We start from the raw sequence: 19,968 nt of genomic DNA, 5'->3' as shown, positions 1-19,968 counted from the left end.
GGTATTTTGCAAATAAATTCTAATAGTGAATAGAAACTTCTGCAGAAGCTGCAGTTTTCTTTAGAACCTGGGTTAAGAACTCCTAGCATAGAACTACACAGGGAACATTGAATTTGGAGTCAGTAGACTTGAGGTCTTCCCTATGGAGAAGTCACTGAACATTTCTGAAGTTGTTTTTTCTTGCCTATTTCACAAACATCCCATACAATGTTTGTGAAAATGCCTTGTTATCTGCTAGTTGTAATTAATAGCATCACTGGCCATTTCAAGCCTGTCTATGAAAAAGTGAGTTTCCTAAAAAGAAATTAAGGAAGGCTGTCCTATGGGGAGGTATAGTTTTGTAATCACTCTTGGCTGTAGCCACAGAGGGGCCATCCCCTGCAGCCCCCGGCCCCGCAAAGGCCCTCCAATATTCCAACTATCCGCAAGCTTTAAGCCTGGCCTGTTAGAGAAATAATCAGATGACCTGGTCATGATTTGCCTGAAGCATTTGGGTAACAGTAGCAACAAAAGTTGAACAGACTTTAGCTACATTACCAAAGCTATTAAAGTTAAAAACCACTAAACAACCACAGCTTGCTTCCAATCATCCACCCCACAGGGATGCAAAACAAAACCAACAAGAATGTGTTAGAATAAAATGGACACTGAGTCTTATTAATGTCTTGAGTTTGTCTGGAGCTCTAAAAGCAAACCCCTGGCACAACCAGTAGGCATTGTTGAGCAGCACAAGGTCCTTCCAAGAGCATCCTTACACCCCCACCCTAGACACCTTTAGGTCCTAGGCTAATTTTCAGGATCCATGATTAGAAGGCATTTGTGAACACAGATGTGACATGGGGGATAGTGGATGGGGAATACCTCTGGCATGGGAGGTCAATGAGTCAAAGTTGAAGACCCTGGGGCAGGCATAGCAGCCAGAAGGATGGGGGCACCAAGTGGGAGCTAAGATATGGGACCAGGGGAAGCCCTACATGTATGAACAAGGGCATTGACTGTGAGTCAGTCTTGGGGGCAGAAGTAGACAACAGCATCAGAGTCTGCCAACAGCCCTCATTCTGCATTGGCAGGCTCTACAAACAGAGGGAGGTTCTGCAAACAGTGCAAGTGCATTAAATAGCTTCAGATCCTCTAACCAACAGCTTGCTCTATACACAGAGAACGGTGCAGTCTTCAGGGATCTGGTAAGCAGACGGCTATAGGATTTGTACCCCAGGATTAAAGCCAGAAACCAAAAGACCATCTGCCAGTACACATAGGAGGGAGGATGCAGGTCATTTTCATGTCTAGTGACATTGTAGGTAGGTTCATTTTCCCACAAGACCTGAGGTCTTGACATCTCTATGTGGCTTTTGCTGTCCTCCCCTGAGAAGATCAGAGAGTGGGCAAGTTCCTGATTCCTTCCCGTAGCACAGCATAACAAGTTTCTCATTGGGAATCGCTAGGTGTCTGGCTGTGGTGGGTGTGGACCATGCATTATTAAGAGAGAGGCGAGGCTCCCTGTAGAAGGCTGAAACCAGTGGCCATTGCATTGTGCGGTATTGCTCAGCCTTTCCAGTTTACAGTCCATTTGGACATCCATTATTTATGGTAACCGAGTGGCTATGAACAAGCTGAGACTCAATTAAGGTAACGTCCCCCACGCAGAAACCATGGTTAATGCTGAGAAGTTATTCCAACTCCCACCTTACCATCGCAGAGCTGGAGACACAAAGAGACCAAGAAGTGGAATTAGAGAAACCCAGAGATGGAGGCAGAGAACAGAGAAATGAAGAGAGGCAGACATCCCCCCTCCCAACACCTGCCCACAAAGCCAGAGGCTTTTCCCACGAGTCATCTTAGTGCTCTCCTGGCTCTCCTGGAGTCCCCTGTGCCCTGTCTTACAGGAGAAGAGTGTTTTGGCTCCTGGAGGCCTGAAATTGATTATCCCAGTCTCCACTGTCCCCATCTCTTCCTTCCCTCTTAGTGTCCATCCTGTCCTGTGCCCCAGGACATGGGAGAGATTGGATACATCCTCAGAGGACTGTGGATGGTGCCTGCAAGGGGCACTGGGTGCCAGGGACAAGCTGCTGGCAGTTCTAGAGTCCATGGAGCTGGAGGACAGGAGAGGGAAGGGAGAGGTGTGGCCAGGGAGGGGCTCTGGGAAAGGTATTGCTGGGGAGGGCTGGAGGTGAGATTTTGGTGCGGAAGTGGAGAGGAGAGTAGGCGGCAGAGAAGTGACTGAGGAAGGGGAAAGACAGGCAGAGAGGGAAGAAAGTGGGGGAAAATGCAGGGGAGGTGGGAGAGAGGGAGGTGAAGGAAGAGAGAGACAGAAGAGGGGAACGGTGGAGGTTGGGGTGGCAAGGGCAGAGAGAGGCAGAGTGTTTCAGAGCTGGCAGAGCCCGTGAGGACAGGCATGGTGCTTAGGTGGGAAGCCCTTGAGGAGACTGACTGACAGTGGCTGCCTAAGCATCGCAGAGAATGGCAACAGAGTTTCCTGAGTGTTCTGGGCCCTGAGTCCCAGATTCCTGGGTTGGGGCAGTCTGCTGGCTCCCTGCTCTGTTCCCTGCTCAGGAGGCTGGCCAGGTGTAGGAGAACCTGCGGGGACTGCTCTGCAGGCAGCAGGAGTGGCTGTGTCAGCTGCAGGGTCCAGACCTGACTCAGGACAGGAAGAGCAGGCGGCAGACCTGACTGTCTTCTGTCCCTCTCATGGCTGCATCTCCGCCATGCTCACTTCTCCTCCCTTTCATTTCCCAACTGGAACCCTGCAGGTGGCCTGGGGCAGGGTCCTGCTCAGTTCTTTCTTGTTGATTATAAGTCATGTCCATCTACCTCCTCCTGCTTTGCCCACTCTTAATTGAGATACAGTTTCATGGTTGTTATTGTTATTATTATTTTCATCATCATCTTTATTACCATTATCTTTTAGAAGCTTGTAAGCTCCCTGAGGACAGGAGTCTTATTCACCTCTATGTGTGCACACATGTACAAATCACACTAACTCATAAACACCCCTTAGTTATTGACAAAGACCCCATGCTTACTTCAGGGAGTGCTGTACCAGTCAGGGTGTTTGCAAATCTACTCTGGCTAGCTTAAGCAGAAAATGAAGATGTTAAATCTTTGTGGGAGATAGACTCAGACTTTGGGAGCAGCTACCCAGTCAGGAAAAATGCCCAAACCAACCCCAGTCTCTTCTCCTACAGACCTCAGAGCTGCCGTGGACTGGCACATGCCTCAGAGCTCCCACTGCTGATACAGGGTTCTGGATCCTGGTGCCTCCATCTCTGCTGCCTCCAAAGCCAGACGCCTCTGCCCCTGCCTTCACCAGGAAATAGATGCTGCATGGCATTGGCCACTGCTTGCCTGTCTCAGGCTGAAGCCTCTACTGGTGGGTCCCATTGGCAGAGTCCATGTCCATGCCCTTGTCATAGCTACAAGAGACACTGGGAAAGATGAGTCTCTGGTTTCTCACTCCAAGAGGCAGGACTCAGAGTGGGAAATTCTCCAACAGGGGAGTGGTGTCCAAGAGACGTGGGTGGCCAGAAAGCTTGCTGGTGTTCTCTAGGCAGTGAGGGGCACCTGCCTATAGGACTGCACTGATGGTGGTGGATGTGGAGATGTCTATATCATTGGCAGCTACCATGGAGGGCCTGTTGTCTCCCTGGGGGGAACTGGGGGCTCATGTATCTAGGCAGGGTGAGGCAGGCATTGAGGATGAGGTGGCTGAATCCAGGCACAGCAGAGCCCCACTGGTAAGCAGGTGAGAATATACCCTTGGCATTTTCCCACCTGCAGCCCACCTTCTGCCAGGGAACTGTGCAGAACTGCTGGAGGAGGGCTAACAAAGCTGGGGGGACAGCAGGAACACCCCTTTCCAGGTGTGTCTGCTGATTAAAAAGGGATGCAAAGTGAGGAAATGAAATCGGATCTGAAGGTGCGAGGCAGGGCAGCCTGGCTGTGCAGATGTTCCAACCAACCTGCTCACCGAGGGGATTTCTGTTCACCCACTGCCTGTGTTCCCATCCTGCCAAGGCCATAAAGACAAGAACACTCCCTACTGGATCTCTAGAGGTGAAAAATACTCGTGCTGAAATATCAAGCACCTGGTAGGGAATGGGGGTTTGAGGGTAAGGCAACCCCCTTGCCTTGTCCTGGGCTGTCAGTCATTCATTCCACCCCAGCATCACAGAGGTGGGGTCCATCTCCCCCACATCACCACCCATAGCCCCCCACTCTAGATCCTTCCCCACACATGCCCAGGCAACCTCCTGGTGAGAATTACACCTGAGTTCCATTTATCTTTGTGGCTTTTGGCTAAAGGGATCCACACGCAGCAGGCAGGTTCATGAGCCTAATCGGGCCTGATGCATCTCTAACCAGGCAGGGAGTGTGTGTCTGGATTTGTTACCCGACAGGTACAGATGTTGGAGGCTCTCATCCATGAGACGGAATCACTCTTGGGGATTGAGAGGCTTAGGCAGTGTCAGTCAGAGACAGTCTATACATCTCAAACTGGGACAGAGGCTGCCGGCAAAGCTCTCTTCAAACCACTGGAGTCAGCAGCCCAGGGCTTCATAAACCAAATTATGAGAGCAGAGCTGAGAATTTGTAAGGTGCCTCCTTTTTAAAACCTTTCATGTCACCTCCTCTCTATCAGCTAGCGAGTCTTTCCAGGGCAACACAGGTAAAGGAATGAACAAAGTCTCAGACATAGAGCATCTGGGTTGAAACCAGCTCCACTCTCTACTAGCTGAGGGGCCTTGGGCAAGTCACTTACCTGCTCCTGGTCCCAGGTAATGCATGTCGCCCGTGGGCTTGCTGTAAGCAGTGAGTGGGATTCTCTAGGCAGCCACTCCGTCTCTCATGCTCCTGTAGCACTTCATTCCTCCCTGTTAGGCAGAAACTGTCTAGCACTGGACATATTACTTAACCTCTCTGAGACCCATTTAGTGCCTGTCTACAATGGAGAACTGTGACAGTGCCTACTTGGTCGGGCTGTCAAGAGGGTTAATACCTGCAAAGCCTCCTGACAGCCTGGTGCATGGTGAGCCCTCAGGAAATGGTGGTGGTTTTTGGTGGTGGTGGTGGTGGGGACTCCAGCATCCCCCTTTTCGGGATGAAAGTTTCCTGCTTGCTTGTTTTGCTTCTCTTGCTAGCCAGGGAATGGATCGGGTCAGGGTCTCTATGCAGCCTGCATCCTGGCAAGCAGCCAACATTCAATAAATCTACGTTTGATAAATTAGTGAAAGAGACCATGCCATACAAAGATAACACACCACCGCTATGCTGCATAGTGACTCTGGGTAACTGCAAGACCCCTGCGGCCTCTCGTCCACTGTGAGGACTTGGGCAAGAGACTGCACTGCTATGAGCCTCAGTTTTCCCATCTGTGATGTGAAGATATATGATATTCAGATATAGTAGAAATATATATATATATATGTCTTATCCCTAGTTTCTTGGCATGCAGCTCCTAAAACCCGTGGGATCTCCAGAAGTGATAAGTCTTTTTGTATGCTATGGTGTCTGGGGGCTCCTGGATAGCCTGGAGATTGGGGGACTGGTTGCCAGGGAAACCAACCACATGATCAGAGGGTTGAAATGTTCAGCCTCACGTCGCAGAAGGGGAGAGGGGCTGGAGATTGATTTAATCATCAATGGCCAATGAGGTGATCAATCATGCCCACATAATGGAGCAAAACACCCAAAAAGATGAAGTCTGGAGAGCTTCCAGGTTGCGAACACATCGAGGTGCTGGGAGCATGTGTGCCCCACCCCACCCACATACCTTGCCCTGTGCATCTCTTCCTTCTGGCTGTTCCTGAGTGGACAGTGAGGGTGGCTGTAAATAAATTAATTCCCATGAAGTGTGATTCGTAAGTTCTACCTTTCCCAGGCTACTTGCATGCATAAGAAAGAAGTTTGGAGATGGCACTCTTCGCAAGTTAGCATAGGGAGTGATGAGGACTGGAGAGAATTCGAGAACAGTGTATTTGAAATTGTTAAACAGTACGTTGGCAAAACAAAACGTTTGGTTATGGGTCCCCAGTTTGCAACCTCCAAGACAAAAGTGGGCTGGAAGGGTGAAATTCTAAGCTGAGAGTTAATCAGGACCAGAGTTGCCACACTTCCCCTTCAGATCATGCTAGGGCGGCTCTGAGTCTCTAAAACCTGTGAGAAATGCCACAGCTGGGAACCTTTCCTCTCCTCCTTGATTCAAGGAAGTCCAAGAGCCAGGGATGGTGCCCCTCACACTGCCAGGAAGGCCTGACACTATCTCTCCCCATGGCGTGAGCTGAGGCCAATCCGCTCCTTATTTAGAAAGAGCTGGGACTTAAATGTCAGTGGATGATATGGGAGCAGCATGACAATTACCAGCTTAAACTGAAATAAAGGAAAGAAGGATTAAACAATGCCCCGCACCCATCAAGCCAGGCCAGAAGAGAAGAGCGAAGCCCTCTGTTTCTACATTAACTCCTCATCAGCGAGGTGCAGGTCAGAAGGGTGGTGGGGGAGGAAGCTTGGGAGGGGAGAGTGGGTGGGAAGCTGAAGGAAGGTCGGAGGTGGTGCTGACTTGGTCTCCCAGACTCTCAAGGAGGGGGCCCAGAAGGCACCCTCCTCCTTTTGGTAGTACACTCAGTGGTTGGACCTGTGGTTCCAAACTAGGCAGACTGAGTTCAAATCCCAGCTCCTCCACTAACTAGCTCTGTGATTGTCCCAACTTCCTCAACCCCTCTGAGTTTCAGTTTCCTCATTTAGACCAGTGGGATGATGATAATTCCTCTTAAGATTAAATGGGGTAGTGCCTGTATGTCACTGGGCAGGCAGCGATACTCAGCAAATGATGCCTCTGCCAGTCAGATGCAGTCAGGAGTTAAGAGCCAGGTACAGCACAGATCACGCCTAATTCCATTACCTCCAGTCGTTAAGCTGCAGATAGTCTCTTTTATTTTAATCTTTCTGTAGGGGGAATGTGTGGTGCTCAGATGTAGGTCCAGCAGGAACTTGGCACCTTTGCAGCAGCCTCTGCCTCTCCTTTCTCTTGAGTGCAGGGCTCAGCTGGGCAGGCGTGCCAGGACCAAGGCCTGGGCCTTCATCTTGGAGCCCCTCTGGGTTGCTGCAGCATCTCCTCTTTTCAGGGTGAACTGCTCTGGGGCTGGGAGATGGTGGAGATGCACCCCACAGGGCCAAGGCAGCCTGGGCACTTTCCCCAGGAAATTCTTGACACTCTGCACTTTTCCAGCTGGCCTCCTTTAAAGGGACCGCTCATCTGGCCTCCCCTGGATGTACTAGAATTGGCCCCACAGGCTGACCCAGCTGGACCCCAGGCTCTGGCTGAGCGGTGGCCTGGATTTGTTTCCCCATCTCCTTCAACTCTCTGCAGGGGAGCAGCCCTTGGTTTCTGAACAAGGGCAGTTCTAGGTCACCTTTGAAAGGACCTGCTGGGATTTCTGCAATGCTCCCCTCCAGCATCCGCAGCGGGTCACTGAAGCCCAGCTGATGGTCTGTCCCTGCCTATCCTGAGAGCCTCTGCCCCTGAAGCTGGCAGTTTTTCTCAACCACATCACATCCTCATCATAGACACCAGGGTCAGAGTCTTCCTTGGCCTCTGTATCAGGCCCAGGCTCCTCCTTTGTTCAGCCCAGCATCCACCTGTCCCAGCTGTGTCCTGTATATCAACCAGCATTCTGTGTAGAAAGCAGAAACACCCAAAGTATCCAGCAGAAAGAGATTTAATAAGGGAAATAGTGACTTACAGAGTGATCAGAGGTCCTAGGCAAATGAAGGTCAGGACCACTGCTAGGCTTTAGGCTTAAGGTCACATCCCCACAGCTGTGAGCCTGAGACCAGGAGACAGCTGCTGCCCCTGCAAGGACCACTGGTGTGGCTCCAGCTGCCCTGCATTCAGGAAGCTGGTGACAAGACCATGGATATACCAGTTGCTGCAAATCCTCACATTGGCAGGAGCCTGCGGACCGTCCAACACACTGCAGAGGAACGCCTCTGCCTCTCTGCCACTGTCCAGAGCTCATGGAAATGCCTCTTGTTGGCAAAACCGAAACTGCAGCCAGATCCAAACAGCAAGAAACTCTGGGAAATGTCATTTTTGTCCTGCTAGCCCCTGTGATACAGAGGGAACATAAAGGGTATGAAACAATGCTAAGTGCTGGTAGACAATACCCAGCACAGCCCAGAACTCAGACCCCAGCTGGCCCGCAGTCCCGGCCTGCTGTAGCCCCACCCAAGCCTATGGCTGGTGCTGACTCCTGCCTCTGCTGCATCGCCCCACGCAGCCTCTGTCCCTTCGCCAGGTGGAGGATTGGCCCCCTCCATTCCCCAGCCCACACCCAGCTCCTTCAGCTCTTAGCTAGGTCCTCCTAACCCCAGCATAGCTCCTGGGCCTTCCTGGGGCTTTTTTGGGATTGAACCAATCCAAAGGCTGGCTCCGCTGGAGGCTGGCTTGGGACTCAGATGCCCATGCTCTAGCTGTAAACACAGAATGTCTCTGAGCCACATTCCCAGAGTACATTCACCTGGGAGTCTCATCCAGCTGTGAGGTTCTGAGATTTCTAAGTATCTTTCTTTATAAGCAGAGTGGACATGGACACACACACACACAGTCCTCAGGGAGCTACAGCTTTGCTGAGTCAACCCACAGTCACTGTCCAACTCTCCTCTGGAAACGTGGGCAGAAATAGGTGCTGAGGGAGGAGGGGTAGCTCAAGCAGAAGGCAGGAGAGGCCAGGGGCTGCCCCCCTGCTTAGCGCATCCCCCATCACTGACTTCTGGCTTGAGTGGGCTGGGAAAACCCGCGGAGGGCAGGCTTGGGGAGGACAGAGGAGGCTGGGGCAAGAGACGTGGTAAGGGCAGAAGTGAAGCACTCAGGCCACACGAGAGGAAAAGCCACTGTCTGTGCTGAGCTGGACCTAGGGGCTCAGCCCCCAGCCTCCCTGCTGTCCCCTGCTTAGCACCACCTCAACTAGACCTCCCCCAAAGCAAAGCTATAGCCATGCCAATGACCTTGAGCTGCACTTTCAGCTTAATCCGCATCAGTGTCAGAGTGAAGGCCTTGCTGTCAGTCCAGGGTATTTATAACCCGCTTGCCAGGTCCCACTACCTGGCAGCCGCCAGGAAACTAGGCCACAGGAGTCACAGAGGAGGCAAGCCCTCCCCCAGCCCCAACCCCAGCCTCAGACAGCTCCTCCGTGGCTGCTGGCACCCGCCCTGGCTGTGTGCCTCCTCCCCACGTCCCTGCTCCCTGCTGGCGATCAAAACCCGCCAGAGTTCCTAGTGCCTGGGGGCATGTCCACAGGCCTGAGTACAATGTCCACGGCTTCCACTTACCACTGTCTTCCCTGCCCGCTCCTTGTGGCCGTGTGGTGTGGTCATGAAGGCTCCGCCTGCCTGGGGTCAGGTGCCGGTTCCACTGTTCTCTGTGTTGACCTCAATAATCTTGTGTGACTTTTCTGTGTCTCAGTTTTCTCATCTGTAAAATGGAATTAATAATGAAGGCTCTATGAATAAAAGGCTCAGAATGGTGCCTGACACATCATAAGGGCTCAGTATGTGCCAGCTTATTTAGAAAGGTCTATCAGATAGCAGCAGAAGCCCCAGGGCCAGGCTGTTCAGGTTCAAATCCTGGTTTGGCCACTCACTGGCTATGTGACCTTGTGCCCATTAATTATCCACTCTGGGCCTTAGTTTCTTCCCATGATATGGTTTGGATGTTTGTTCCCTCCATATCTCATGTAGAAATGGGATCCCCAATGTTGGCAGTGGGGCCTGGTGGGAGTTTGGGTCATGGGGGCGGATCTCTCATGAATGGCCTGGTGCCCTTCTTGTGGTAGTGAGTGAGTACTCGCTCTGAGTGCTTGCGAGATCTGGTTGTTTAAAAGTGCATGGGACCTCCCCCTTCTCTCTCTCTCGCTCCCTCTCTCGCCATGTGATACACCTGTTCCTGCTTCATCTTCCACCAAGAGTAAAAGCTTCCTGAGGTCTCACCAGGAGCAGATACTGGGCCATGCTTCCTGTGCAGCCTGCAGAACTGTGAGCAGATTAAACTTTTTTTGTTCTTAAATAAATTACTCAGCCTCAGGTATTCCTTTATAGCAACACAAAAACCATGTAAAATCGGAAATGATAACAGTATCTACCTCGTGAAATTGTAAGGATTAAATAAGCTCATCTGTAAAGCTCTGAGAATGGTGCCTGGCACACAGTAGGTGGTCAATTAATATTAGCTCTGATAATGATAATGATTAGCATCATCATCATCATCGTTTATTCTGGAATGATTTTCTCCCAGCCAGGCTGCCCTCTCTTCTTCCTGCCTCCACACTTTAGCTGACACAAACGTTCTCCTTACACACACTCTCTCTTCTTCCCTCCCAATTCAAACGTTGCATTTCTTTCAAGCCTTACCTCCTCCATGCAGCCTTCCTTGACCATTTTGGTGAGCTTTGCACTGTCTCCCTTACCCAAACCATCTTAGACTAGATCCCCCACGTGATTCCCATGAGTAAACCTAGACTCCAGACCCTGAAGGCAGAGGCTCTGCCAAGCCCACTTCTCCTTCCTGCTTTATGCTGAGCTAACAGCGGTGATGTCAAAGATGTCGTGGATCAGACGTGTCCTTGCTGAGTGTCCAGGGCCCTCTACTCTCGGCAGGGGTCTGATTCCTGGGATGAGGGTACAGTGTGTCCTGGCCCTCAACAGACAAGTGTGTGTGTGGGCACACACACACACACACACACACGCTTGCGACCTGTAAAGTAAAAGCTAGTCGTTTCCCCAGAAATAATCCCACATTCTGGTCACTGACAACCAAAATGTATTTTTTCCCAAGCCCAGTCATTTTCTGGATTTTCTCAGTTTGAGAGAGGACCAGGCCTGTATGCTGTGTCCTAGGGGTGGACCCGAAACCCTTCCCCACCAGAAAAGGGCAGGTAGGAAAATGTCTTCCTCGGACACCCAGGCACAGTAAGCCCAGGGACACAGGGCTCAACACGGGGAGGAGGGCAGAGGGGGCGGGGGCGAGGATCTGGCTCAAACATCACAGTCCTTTCCTTGAGGAAGAAAGCAGCACTCCAGTGCCACTGTGTTCCCCTATTGAAGGCCCGATAAACAGCAGGTCAGCCCAGCAGGTCAGCCCAGCAGGTCAGTGGTTCTGACCTGGCACCGTGGCTGTGTCCGGCACTCTCAGCCTCGGCCAGTCAGAGGCTTGCTGACACTGCCTCCTTCCTCCCCTCCTCCCCACAGGCCTGTCACTGTGGAGAGCTCTCCTCCACCCTCCTCCACTGCCTCCCCAGCAATTTCCTCTCCTCTCAGGAGCAGCCTGGCCAGGATCAACGTTGCTCAACCTACAGGGGCTGCCTTTGGTGGGAGCCCCCCTTTTTCCTATGTGCTTGGGGAAGGGGTGGGGGATAGGAAAGGGGTCAGCAGGGTTGGGGAGGGGTCCTTCCTCAGTCCTCATTGTCCCCTCTGGGGGTTGAGGGCGGTTACAAAATGGATGAGGATGGGAAGAGGCCCTCCTGCAGTGCCCTGTGCTTGGCCCTCAGGCCGTCCCCTCACCTGTCTCCCCGCTCTAGTCTAAGAGCACCTAAAAAGGAGTCTCACTCTAGCTCTCATGACCCATAACTGAAAATTAATCCCCTCCACGTCCTTTCTAAGTTATCCCAGAGAATATGCCATGTCAAAGGCACATTTGTCTAATGGAAGGAGCCCAGGCCAGGTGAGAGGGGCGTTGGGGAGAGAAGCCTTAAAAAATCCAGCCAAGCATCTGTGGTTTGTGCTCCACGTAGAGTGAAATGTGGGCATTTCTTCCACTAAACGGCATGGGACTAAGTGAAGTGATACTAGCTGGCATCTATACAGCACACTACAGTTACAAGATTCTTGCCCCACCCTCTCAAGTTTGTTACCCTTCTGCATTGCAAGAGAGCAAGGGAAGGCTGTTGAACTCCCTTTGATGTGGAAGGAAACAGAGCCTCAGAGCAGCTAGGAAGGGGGGATCAGAGGCTGTTCGTGCCCCACCCAGGTGTCCTTTATCAACTGGGCACTCACTCCAGGCTGCTGCAGTGTTGGCTGCTAATAGCTCATAAGTATACCCTTCTCCTCCACATCGCCTTAGCCAGCAGGAGCCACTTCTCTGGGAGATGCTTTGGATGTTAAGCCCTCTACCATAGCCCCTCCCCCGGGAACAGCCTTTAGCTAAGGCCTGACTGCTGCAGCGACAGAAAAACCACCCTCTTGTCTTCAGGTAGAACAAACTCCACGCGCTGTACACACCCCGAAGCCCCTGTGGGTCTGGCCCAGCTAGACCTCCCCTGAAGCGGCATCTTTGTCTGGACCCTTCTGCTGCTCCATCATGCCCTACAATCCCTCCCAGCTTCTCTGCAAGCACTCACTCAACAAACCACACGCTGGAATATCCTCTCCAACCCTGCTTCTAGGGAACCAGACAAAGGGCTAGTACACACAGCTTCAGATCCTGAATCCGGATGTTCCTGAGACAGTCTGGTTCCTAAGCATCCTGTGGGTGTCTGTTGTGGTGAGAACCTTGCTTTCTTCCAGGACCTCAGCTCCCTCCCTCTCCTCCTCCCAGGGGAGAAGCTGGTTCTTAACACTTTGACTGCGAACTGAGGGATGAAGCTGCCCAGAGCCCCCGGCACCTCCCAAACTCCACTGAAAGCTCCCTCTCTCCCGCTCCCACCCCGGCTGTGGCAGCCAACACCATGACTCAGGCCCCATCCCCACAGCCCTCCATGGGCCCCCAGATTGCTACCCAGTGCCCTGGCATGTTAAGCAGTACAGATGGCAATTAACTGCGTGACAGGAAAATATCCCGACACTAATTATTTCAGGGACAAGGCCGGGGACCATTAATAAGTGATGAAGGAGTCTTTCCAGAGGCTCTTTGGCTGGCCCCTGCACCAGCCTGCAGAAGGCTGGAGACTGATGAGGACCCTTCCCCATGCAGAGCTCAGTGGTGTGGGTGGGCAGTGAGACAAGTGGCAGTGCCGAGGGAGATGCCACACATTTTCCAGGGGAAGTCAAGCCGCTCTCCCCAGCAGTTAAATCGACAACTGTTAAGGAGACAGTCCTCATCCTTCAGACAGGCAGAAAGCAAACAACAGTGGTTCCCTGGATCTTCTCTGATGAATAATTGATTGTAGAATGCAATCTCATGAATGAATTCCGGAAGAATCCCCAGTCAGCCCCTTGTACACTCTCACATCTGCCTCCCCTTCCCTGGCCCAATCCAAGAGGCAGGCACAATTTCCATTTTCCTGAAATGATTCTGTTTCCTCTGTGCCTGCTTCTAACGTGGCCCCCGGGACAACTCCCACAAGGAGCAGCAGTCAGAGGCCAGGAACGAAGAACGGCGTGCCCAGATGGAGGGCTGAACCACGCTGGGTCAGCCCTGGGCTTTGACAGTGCCTCTCTCCAGCAGCATATCACAGCAAGGCAGGGAGAGGAGAAAAGCTTCGTACATTCATAAACCCTTTCATGTGCCAGAGTGAATGCAAATGCAGACACTCTCACACTCACACTCACATGTACACACTAACACACATACCCACTCTCACACCCACACTGACACACACACATGCACAGACATGCTCAACACACATGCACACTGACACACTCACACATACACACTCTTGCATACACACCAACACACTCACACATGCACACTGACACACTTATATATACATGTGGACTGACACATACTCATGCACACTGACACACACTGACACACCATTGCTCTTGTGTACACATGCACACTGATACATATGCACTGACACACTCTCACACAGACACACAGATGCACACCCACACACACACTGACACACATGTACACTGACACACACTGACAAACTCGTACACTGACACACATATGCACTGACACACACACATTCAGTTACACTGACACACTAACACAAACACATGCATACTGACACACGTGCACTGACACACATACACACTGACACACAAATATGCGCTGACACATGCTCACATTCACATAGCCTCACACATACACACACACTGATATACACATACTGACAACACACACACATACTGATACATTCTTCCTCACACACCCTCTCACACTCAGATGTACACACGACACTCACACAGGCACACATACACTGACACACATATGCATATGCACTGACACATGCTGACACACACATATACACACTGACACACACACACACGGATACACACTCCCACACATACGTGCACACTGACACACTCTCATTCTCCCTCACACACATTCACACTCTCACACTGACCATACACTCACACTCACACATTCTCACACACTCTCACACTTACACACGTACACACTGACACACAGCCCTTTCTTTCTCTCTCACACACACATACAACCACTTGAACAGACAGGGGCTCCCATACTTTAAGAGCCGAAGTAGGCCGGGCGCGGTGGCTCACGCCTGTAATCCCAGCACTTTGAGAGGCCGAGGTGGGTGAATCACGAGGTCAAGAGATTGAGACCATCTTAGCCAACATGGTGAAACCCTGTCTTTACTAAACATACAAAAATTAGCTGGGGGTGGTGGTGCACACCTAGAGTCCCATTAACTTGGGGGACTGAGGCAGGAGAATCGCTTGAACCCGGGAGGTGGAGGTTGTAGTGAGCTGAGATCGCACCACTGCACTCCAGCCTGGATGACAGAGCAAGACTCTGTCTCAAATAAATAATTTAAAAACAGAGCCTAAATATGAAGGAGATATTTATGGGGGAAGAGATATTTGCTTCACAAAAGGATTTGCAACAGGGATTCTTTCAGTAATAAGAAACCAAAGTGCATTGAAATGGAATTTGATTTACAAAAATGTGATTTCTCTGTAAATGTTCAGAAACCCATGCCTTTGTAGGGTACGGATGTGTGCTTGTAAATATGCAGAACTTGTCAGTGCCCCTCTCCGTGTAGTTCGGGAGAGGGGGCAGGGATGTCAGATGGAAATCCTTGCCAAGCCTGCTGGATACACACTCAGGGGTCTGATGGCAATCTAGCTTGGAGGATCACAAATACCATCTCCTTCTGCACCTCCAGCTTGCAAAGGGGAAACCAAACACTTTATTCCCAAGGCTACCATAATCCAAAAATGCAAGGTGTGTTGTGCTCAAAAGGTCTTCATCTCCGAATTTTTTCCTTTTATCCCCTAACTCACTAACCAGCCCAGCCTCCAGTGGATGTTTTGAGTGGGGTTAACTAAGAAAGATCTTATCAGTTATCTCAACTGACTTCTTCATTGATGACTGATGAAAAAAATGAGGCAGAAGCTGCCCCAAACCAGCACCTACTAGACCCTGTGCCCTCCAGCCTTCATCCTCACCAGCCATCCCCATAGTTGTACGAGGCCGAAGCCAAGAGAAAAGGCTCTGGGCAGCACAGTCGCGCTGTCCTCTCTCTTCCAGCCCCATGTCTCCCTCCCTCTCCCTGCTTCACTCACCTTCTTTCTCTGCTGGAAGTGAACAGATGAGTCATTTGAACTTTAGCTTCCTAGGCCGCTTTTCTGGATGAGTTTGGAACTCACTCTTTTTGGGTAAGGACCCCACCCACTAATTAAGACCCCCACCCTTAGGAGACAACTCCTGGGCTGGACACTAACTTAGGGTCTCACAGGACTGTCTTGGTAACGTCTTAAAGGAACTGGACACTTAGGGACTTGAAGACACACCAGGGAGTAAAATTCAGGTCTCTGATAATTTCCAGAACTTGTTCCAGCAGACAAATGGACTCTTCTTCAAATTTAAGCTCCTTTCTTGTAATAACAATAAGGCTGATCACAATAGCCTTATTTTTAAAAATAATGTTTGTTTTTTAAAAAACACAGCTGATGTATATGCCAGCTATTGTTCTAAGCCCCTTACATATGTGAACCCATTCCGTCATCACCATAATGCTCTCTAAAGGAAGTACGGTCATTACCCCTCAGAGGCCCAGAGAGGTTCGGTAACTCCCTCAAAGTCACACAGCTAGTAAGCGACACAGGAGGGAATTGAGTTCTGACTCCCTGAGCCCTGCAGACATCTCTATTTCTGACCTCAGATCCTGCCAATGTTTCCCCACCCCCACCCTCTTCTCTCCAGCTACAAACACACCAAGCCCATTCCCCACAAGGCTTCTGACTTTGCTGTTTCCTCTGCCGGGAAGGCTCCACCTCCAGCTTATCCTGTCTCCTCAGTTGGGCCTTGCCTGACAACTCCATCTAAAGTAGCCACAGTGGCCACCCCCACCCTCACCCACCCTTCATTTACTAGGCATCGATCTGCTGTAATTCCATCAGCATTCCTCACTACCTCAAATGATCTCATCTGTTGGTTTACTGATTCCACCACAACGAAAACTGCATGTGTGCAGTGATTCTGCCCCTCCTCTTCACTACTGTGCACTTTCATCTATAACACCTTGGCTTGGCACAAACTGGGCATGCAATAAAGACTGATTGATCAAGGAGTGCTCTATTCACAAACCAATATGCACACCCACTCACGTGCACACACACTGCACACTGGCGTGTGCATGGGAATGCATTCACATTAGACCACAGGCAGATGCCATGTCAGTGATACAGTCCTCTGCAGTATAACACTGATAGATGTGGTGAGGCCAGACTGACATAAATGGGCTTTCTAGCAGTAGATGCTAAGAAACAGAATTCCTCCGAGGACAGATCCATAATTACCCGGCTTGGAAGAATGCAAAACAGAAAATAGAGCCTCTGTGTAGGAGCCCCAGCATCTCTACCACCTGGTCCAGGCCTTTTGTGTTGGTTGCCTGGAGAAATGGAAGACGATTAAAAGGTGTGAGAAACGGGCCCCTTTAGAGTCTTTGGAAGGGGAGGATGCTAGACCGGTTGCTCTAGTTACTGAATTGAGCTTGCTAAATATAGCTGGCTCAGACATGGGGCATTGAGGAGGCAGGTCTGAAATCAGATGGGGTGGAAGGGGCTTCCCAATTCCCTGCCCTCTGCCTTATACTCCCACCCCAGGCCCAGTTTGTAGTGAGGGGATGCCCTTGACATAGAAGTGGAGAAAGAGAGAGAAGCAGATGCCTAAGCTTATGGTTGTTCTGATCCCGTGCCTGCCCAGAGCTGGGCATTCCATTCTGAATGGCAGATATCTGAGGTCAAGGTACAGCCAAACTCTAGCAGATAGGACCCTTGTTCTATGGTACTCAGGCTTGATCAATTTCAATGCTGCACAAAGCCTTCCTGTGTGCATGTGTGAGTGTGGTTCATACAGTGGGAAGGGCAAGAAGGTAAATATGATGTCTTTACAGAGCAGAAGTATGGGGGTGTTGGTAAGAGCAAAACTCTGGAGCTGTCACTAGTGGCATGGGGCTGAATGGGAACTACCTCCTCAGCCCAGCAGATTCCCAAAGCCCTGCTTCCACAGAAGAAGATTCCTAGAATCATGTAGTAGGTGGAAAGGGCTGACAAAAGCTCTCCATAGCAGATGGCCTGTGGAGCCCAGGCCCTCCGAGACATTTGGCAAGCCAGGGTGCATGCTTCTGGAATCACCCCACTGCCAGGTGCCCAACACACACCTCCCCCTTGTCCTCTTGGGCAATCCCAGCCTTTGGAGCTCCTGGTTCCAAAAGCTCTTCCTTAGCCCCAGATGATATTCCCCTGGACTCTTAGACAGAAAGCCTTAGAATGGTCCTGAGAGTACCCACTGTGGTGGCCTGAGATTCTCCTTATCAGCTCATGAATAACCATCCGACCCAGGCCCTACCAGCCCAGAGACCTTGTCTGTAAAATGGAAACTACAATGACCTCTTCAGAGGTTATTCTGAGGGTGAAATGAGAAATGTCAGTAAAGCATCCAGCACAGGTTACAGGTCCAGTCAGCAAAGATGGCATTAGAATGTTTGCCATATCTTCTTTTTCTCTTCTCTTTGTGTCTCTTTGGATTTTGTATTTCCTACAGGAAGGAGATGTGGTCAAACTGTGATGTTGCTTTCTACCTCCTTAAACTACCCTAAGAAGCTTCCTTCTCCACCCCTATCTCTAGTGAAAGCCTTCACCAACCCCCCACGTTGTTGCATATGGCGGGATTTCCTTCTTTGCTAAGGCTGAATTCTACTCTGTTGCATGTATATTCCACTTTTCTTTAACCGCTTCTTCGTTAATGAACACCCAGGTCGCCTCCACATCTTGGCTGTTGTGGCTAGTGCAATCAACATGGAAGTGCATGTTTGAGATCCTGATTTTAATTCCTTTGGATGAATACCCAGGAGTGGGATTGCTGGATTCCACTTATATGAAGTATCTAAAATAGTCACAGAAGCAGAGAGTGGAATGGTGGTTGCCAGGGACTGGGAGGAGGGGAAGATGGAGAGTTGCTATTCAATAGGTACACAGTTTCAGTTATGCAAGGTGAATACATTCTAGAAATCTGCTGTACAATGTTGTTGTACATTGTTATAGTTAACAATACCTTATTGTACATTCAAAAACTTGTTAAGAGAGCAGATCTCAAGTTAAGTGTTCTTAATACAATAAAAAAAAATGATCAAAATCACAATGCCCCATTCTGCTGGTTTCTGTGTGGGAGGCTGATTGATCTTGCTGCCTAGATGGGGATAGTAAGCCAGGCTGTACCTGACACTGTATTGCATCAGTGTTGCTCTTCCTACTGCTGCCTTTCTTCCAGACGTCTCCTGACTTTCTTGTTCTTTCACAAGAATCAAAGCCTGTGATTATTGGTCAAGCAAGAACACAGGGCAGGAGACAACCTCACCCATCCAAAGAAATGCATGCAGAAAAGCCACCTTTTCCAATTCTGGGGAGCAACCACCTGACCCTACCCAAGCTCCCTCCTTCCTGTCTTATACCATCTGAGCCCCAGGTACATGTAGAGGGATCTGCTCATACAAAGGACATGGGGACTTTGTTTCTGCCCCTCCACCACCCAAGGTGTCTAGTCTCCAACTTCAGTGGGGAGGGAGAGCTAGGGCACCTAGAGAAAAGCCCCATTGCGGCCTCCTTTCTTGGAGTGAGGTTCCCATGACTGCTCACAGGGAAGGACTGGGATGTGAGCTGGAATCCCAATACGAGGAAAAAGTGTGCCCCCATCCTCCTTGCTCCTCGCTTTCCTTTCCTTCCCTTCCTGCAGCTCCGCTGTGCCCCTCCATTTACATCCATAGCGGGGAAGCTCTTTACCTGGGCAGGCCCCCTGTTTCTCAGCCAAGTGTCCCAGTACTGCCAGCCCTGTCTTGAAGTTGACCCCAGAACATCTTCTCCCGTGGTTCAAAGGGCCTGGCCAGCCACTCTTGTTCCAACAGAGCCACCCTTGCATCAGGATGGTGAGAACAGGGTTCTTGAATGAAAGTTTTATATTGTATTTCTTACTGCTTGAAGTTGTGCTTGGGGGTGAAGAGGATTAAGACAAGAGTTTATTGTTACTTTCCACCTCAACCAGATGGACTGTATCTGAGACAGAAGGAGGATGAGAATAAAAGGGAGGGACTCCCATCTCTCCTAGAGGATCAATGGCCTCCTGTCACCCTGCAGGCTCCCTAGAGCAGAGCTGTGATGTGCTGGGAGTGGGGACCATCTTCTTATGCATGATTATGTTTTGCAGAGGAAGTTCTAGAACACTAAGGAATGGCTTCTTTACCACTGGCACACTAGGCAAGGCTGGGGAGAGCTGTGGGGTAGTATTCTTCCCTGGTGTGGTTTCTTGGTGATTGTGCCAAGAATAGTGGAAAGGATGACTCTTGGGTCACAGATGACTGTGGCAGCAGTGCCATCCTCATGTGGGTGGGGAGGTGACTCCCAGGGAATTGGGACCCTATGCTTATGTTGTCCATGTCTGAAGTTATATCAAGGGCTCTTGGATGCCTTTCAGTTGACATTTGGGACAGTGAGGCTCAATTTCCTGCTGGGCCTGGGGGAAGTAAGCAGCTGGCTCCACTTCCTTAGAAATTTTCTCCAGTCTAAGCC

At 50.6% G+C, this 19,968-nt stretch overlaps 1 long non-coding RNA gene across 1 annotated transcript; it reads right to left on the bottom strand.

The window, feature by feature from the left end:
* Positions 1 to 7,700: 7,700 nt before the first annotated feature.
* Positions 7,701 to 19,278, bottom strand: LOC105513357. The gene is made up of 3 exons (XR_001002004.1): positions 16,705 to 19,278; positions 9,328 to 9,469; positions 7,701 to 8,104 (listed from the first exon to the last, which is right to left on the bottom strand). It is a non-coding gene; the product is annotated as an uncharacterized LOC105513357 (long non-coding RNA).
* Positions 19,279 to 19,968: the final 690 nt, after the last annotated feature.

Source organism: Colobus angolensis, unplaced genomic scaffold, assembly GCF_000951035.1.
Source record: "Colobus angolensis palliatus isolate OR3802 unplaced genomic scaffold, Cang.pa_1.0 Scaffold105, whole genome shotgun sequence".
NCBI classification, from domain to species: domain Eukaryota; kingdom Metazoa; phylum Chordata; class Mammalia; order Primates; family Cercopithecidae; genus Colobus; species Colobus angolensis.
Note: the sequence above shows the minus strand (reverse complement) of the source record. Positions and strands in the feature narration are given on the sequence as shown.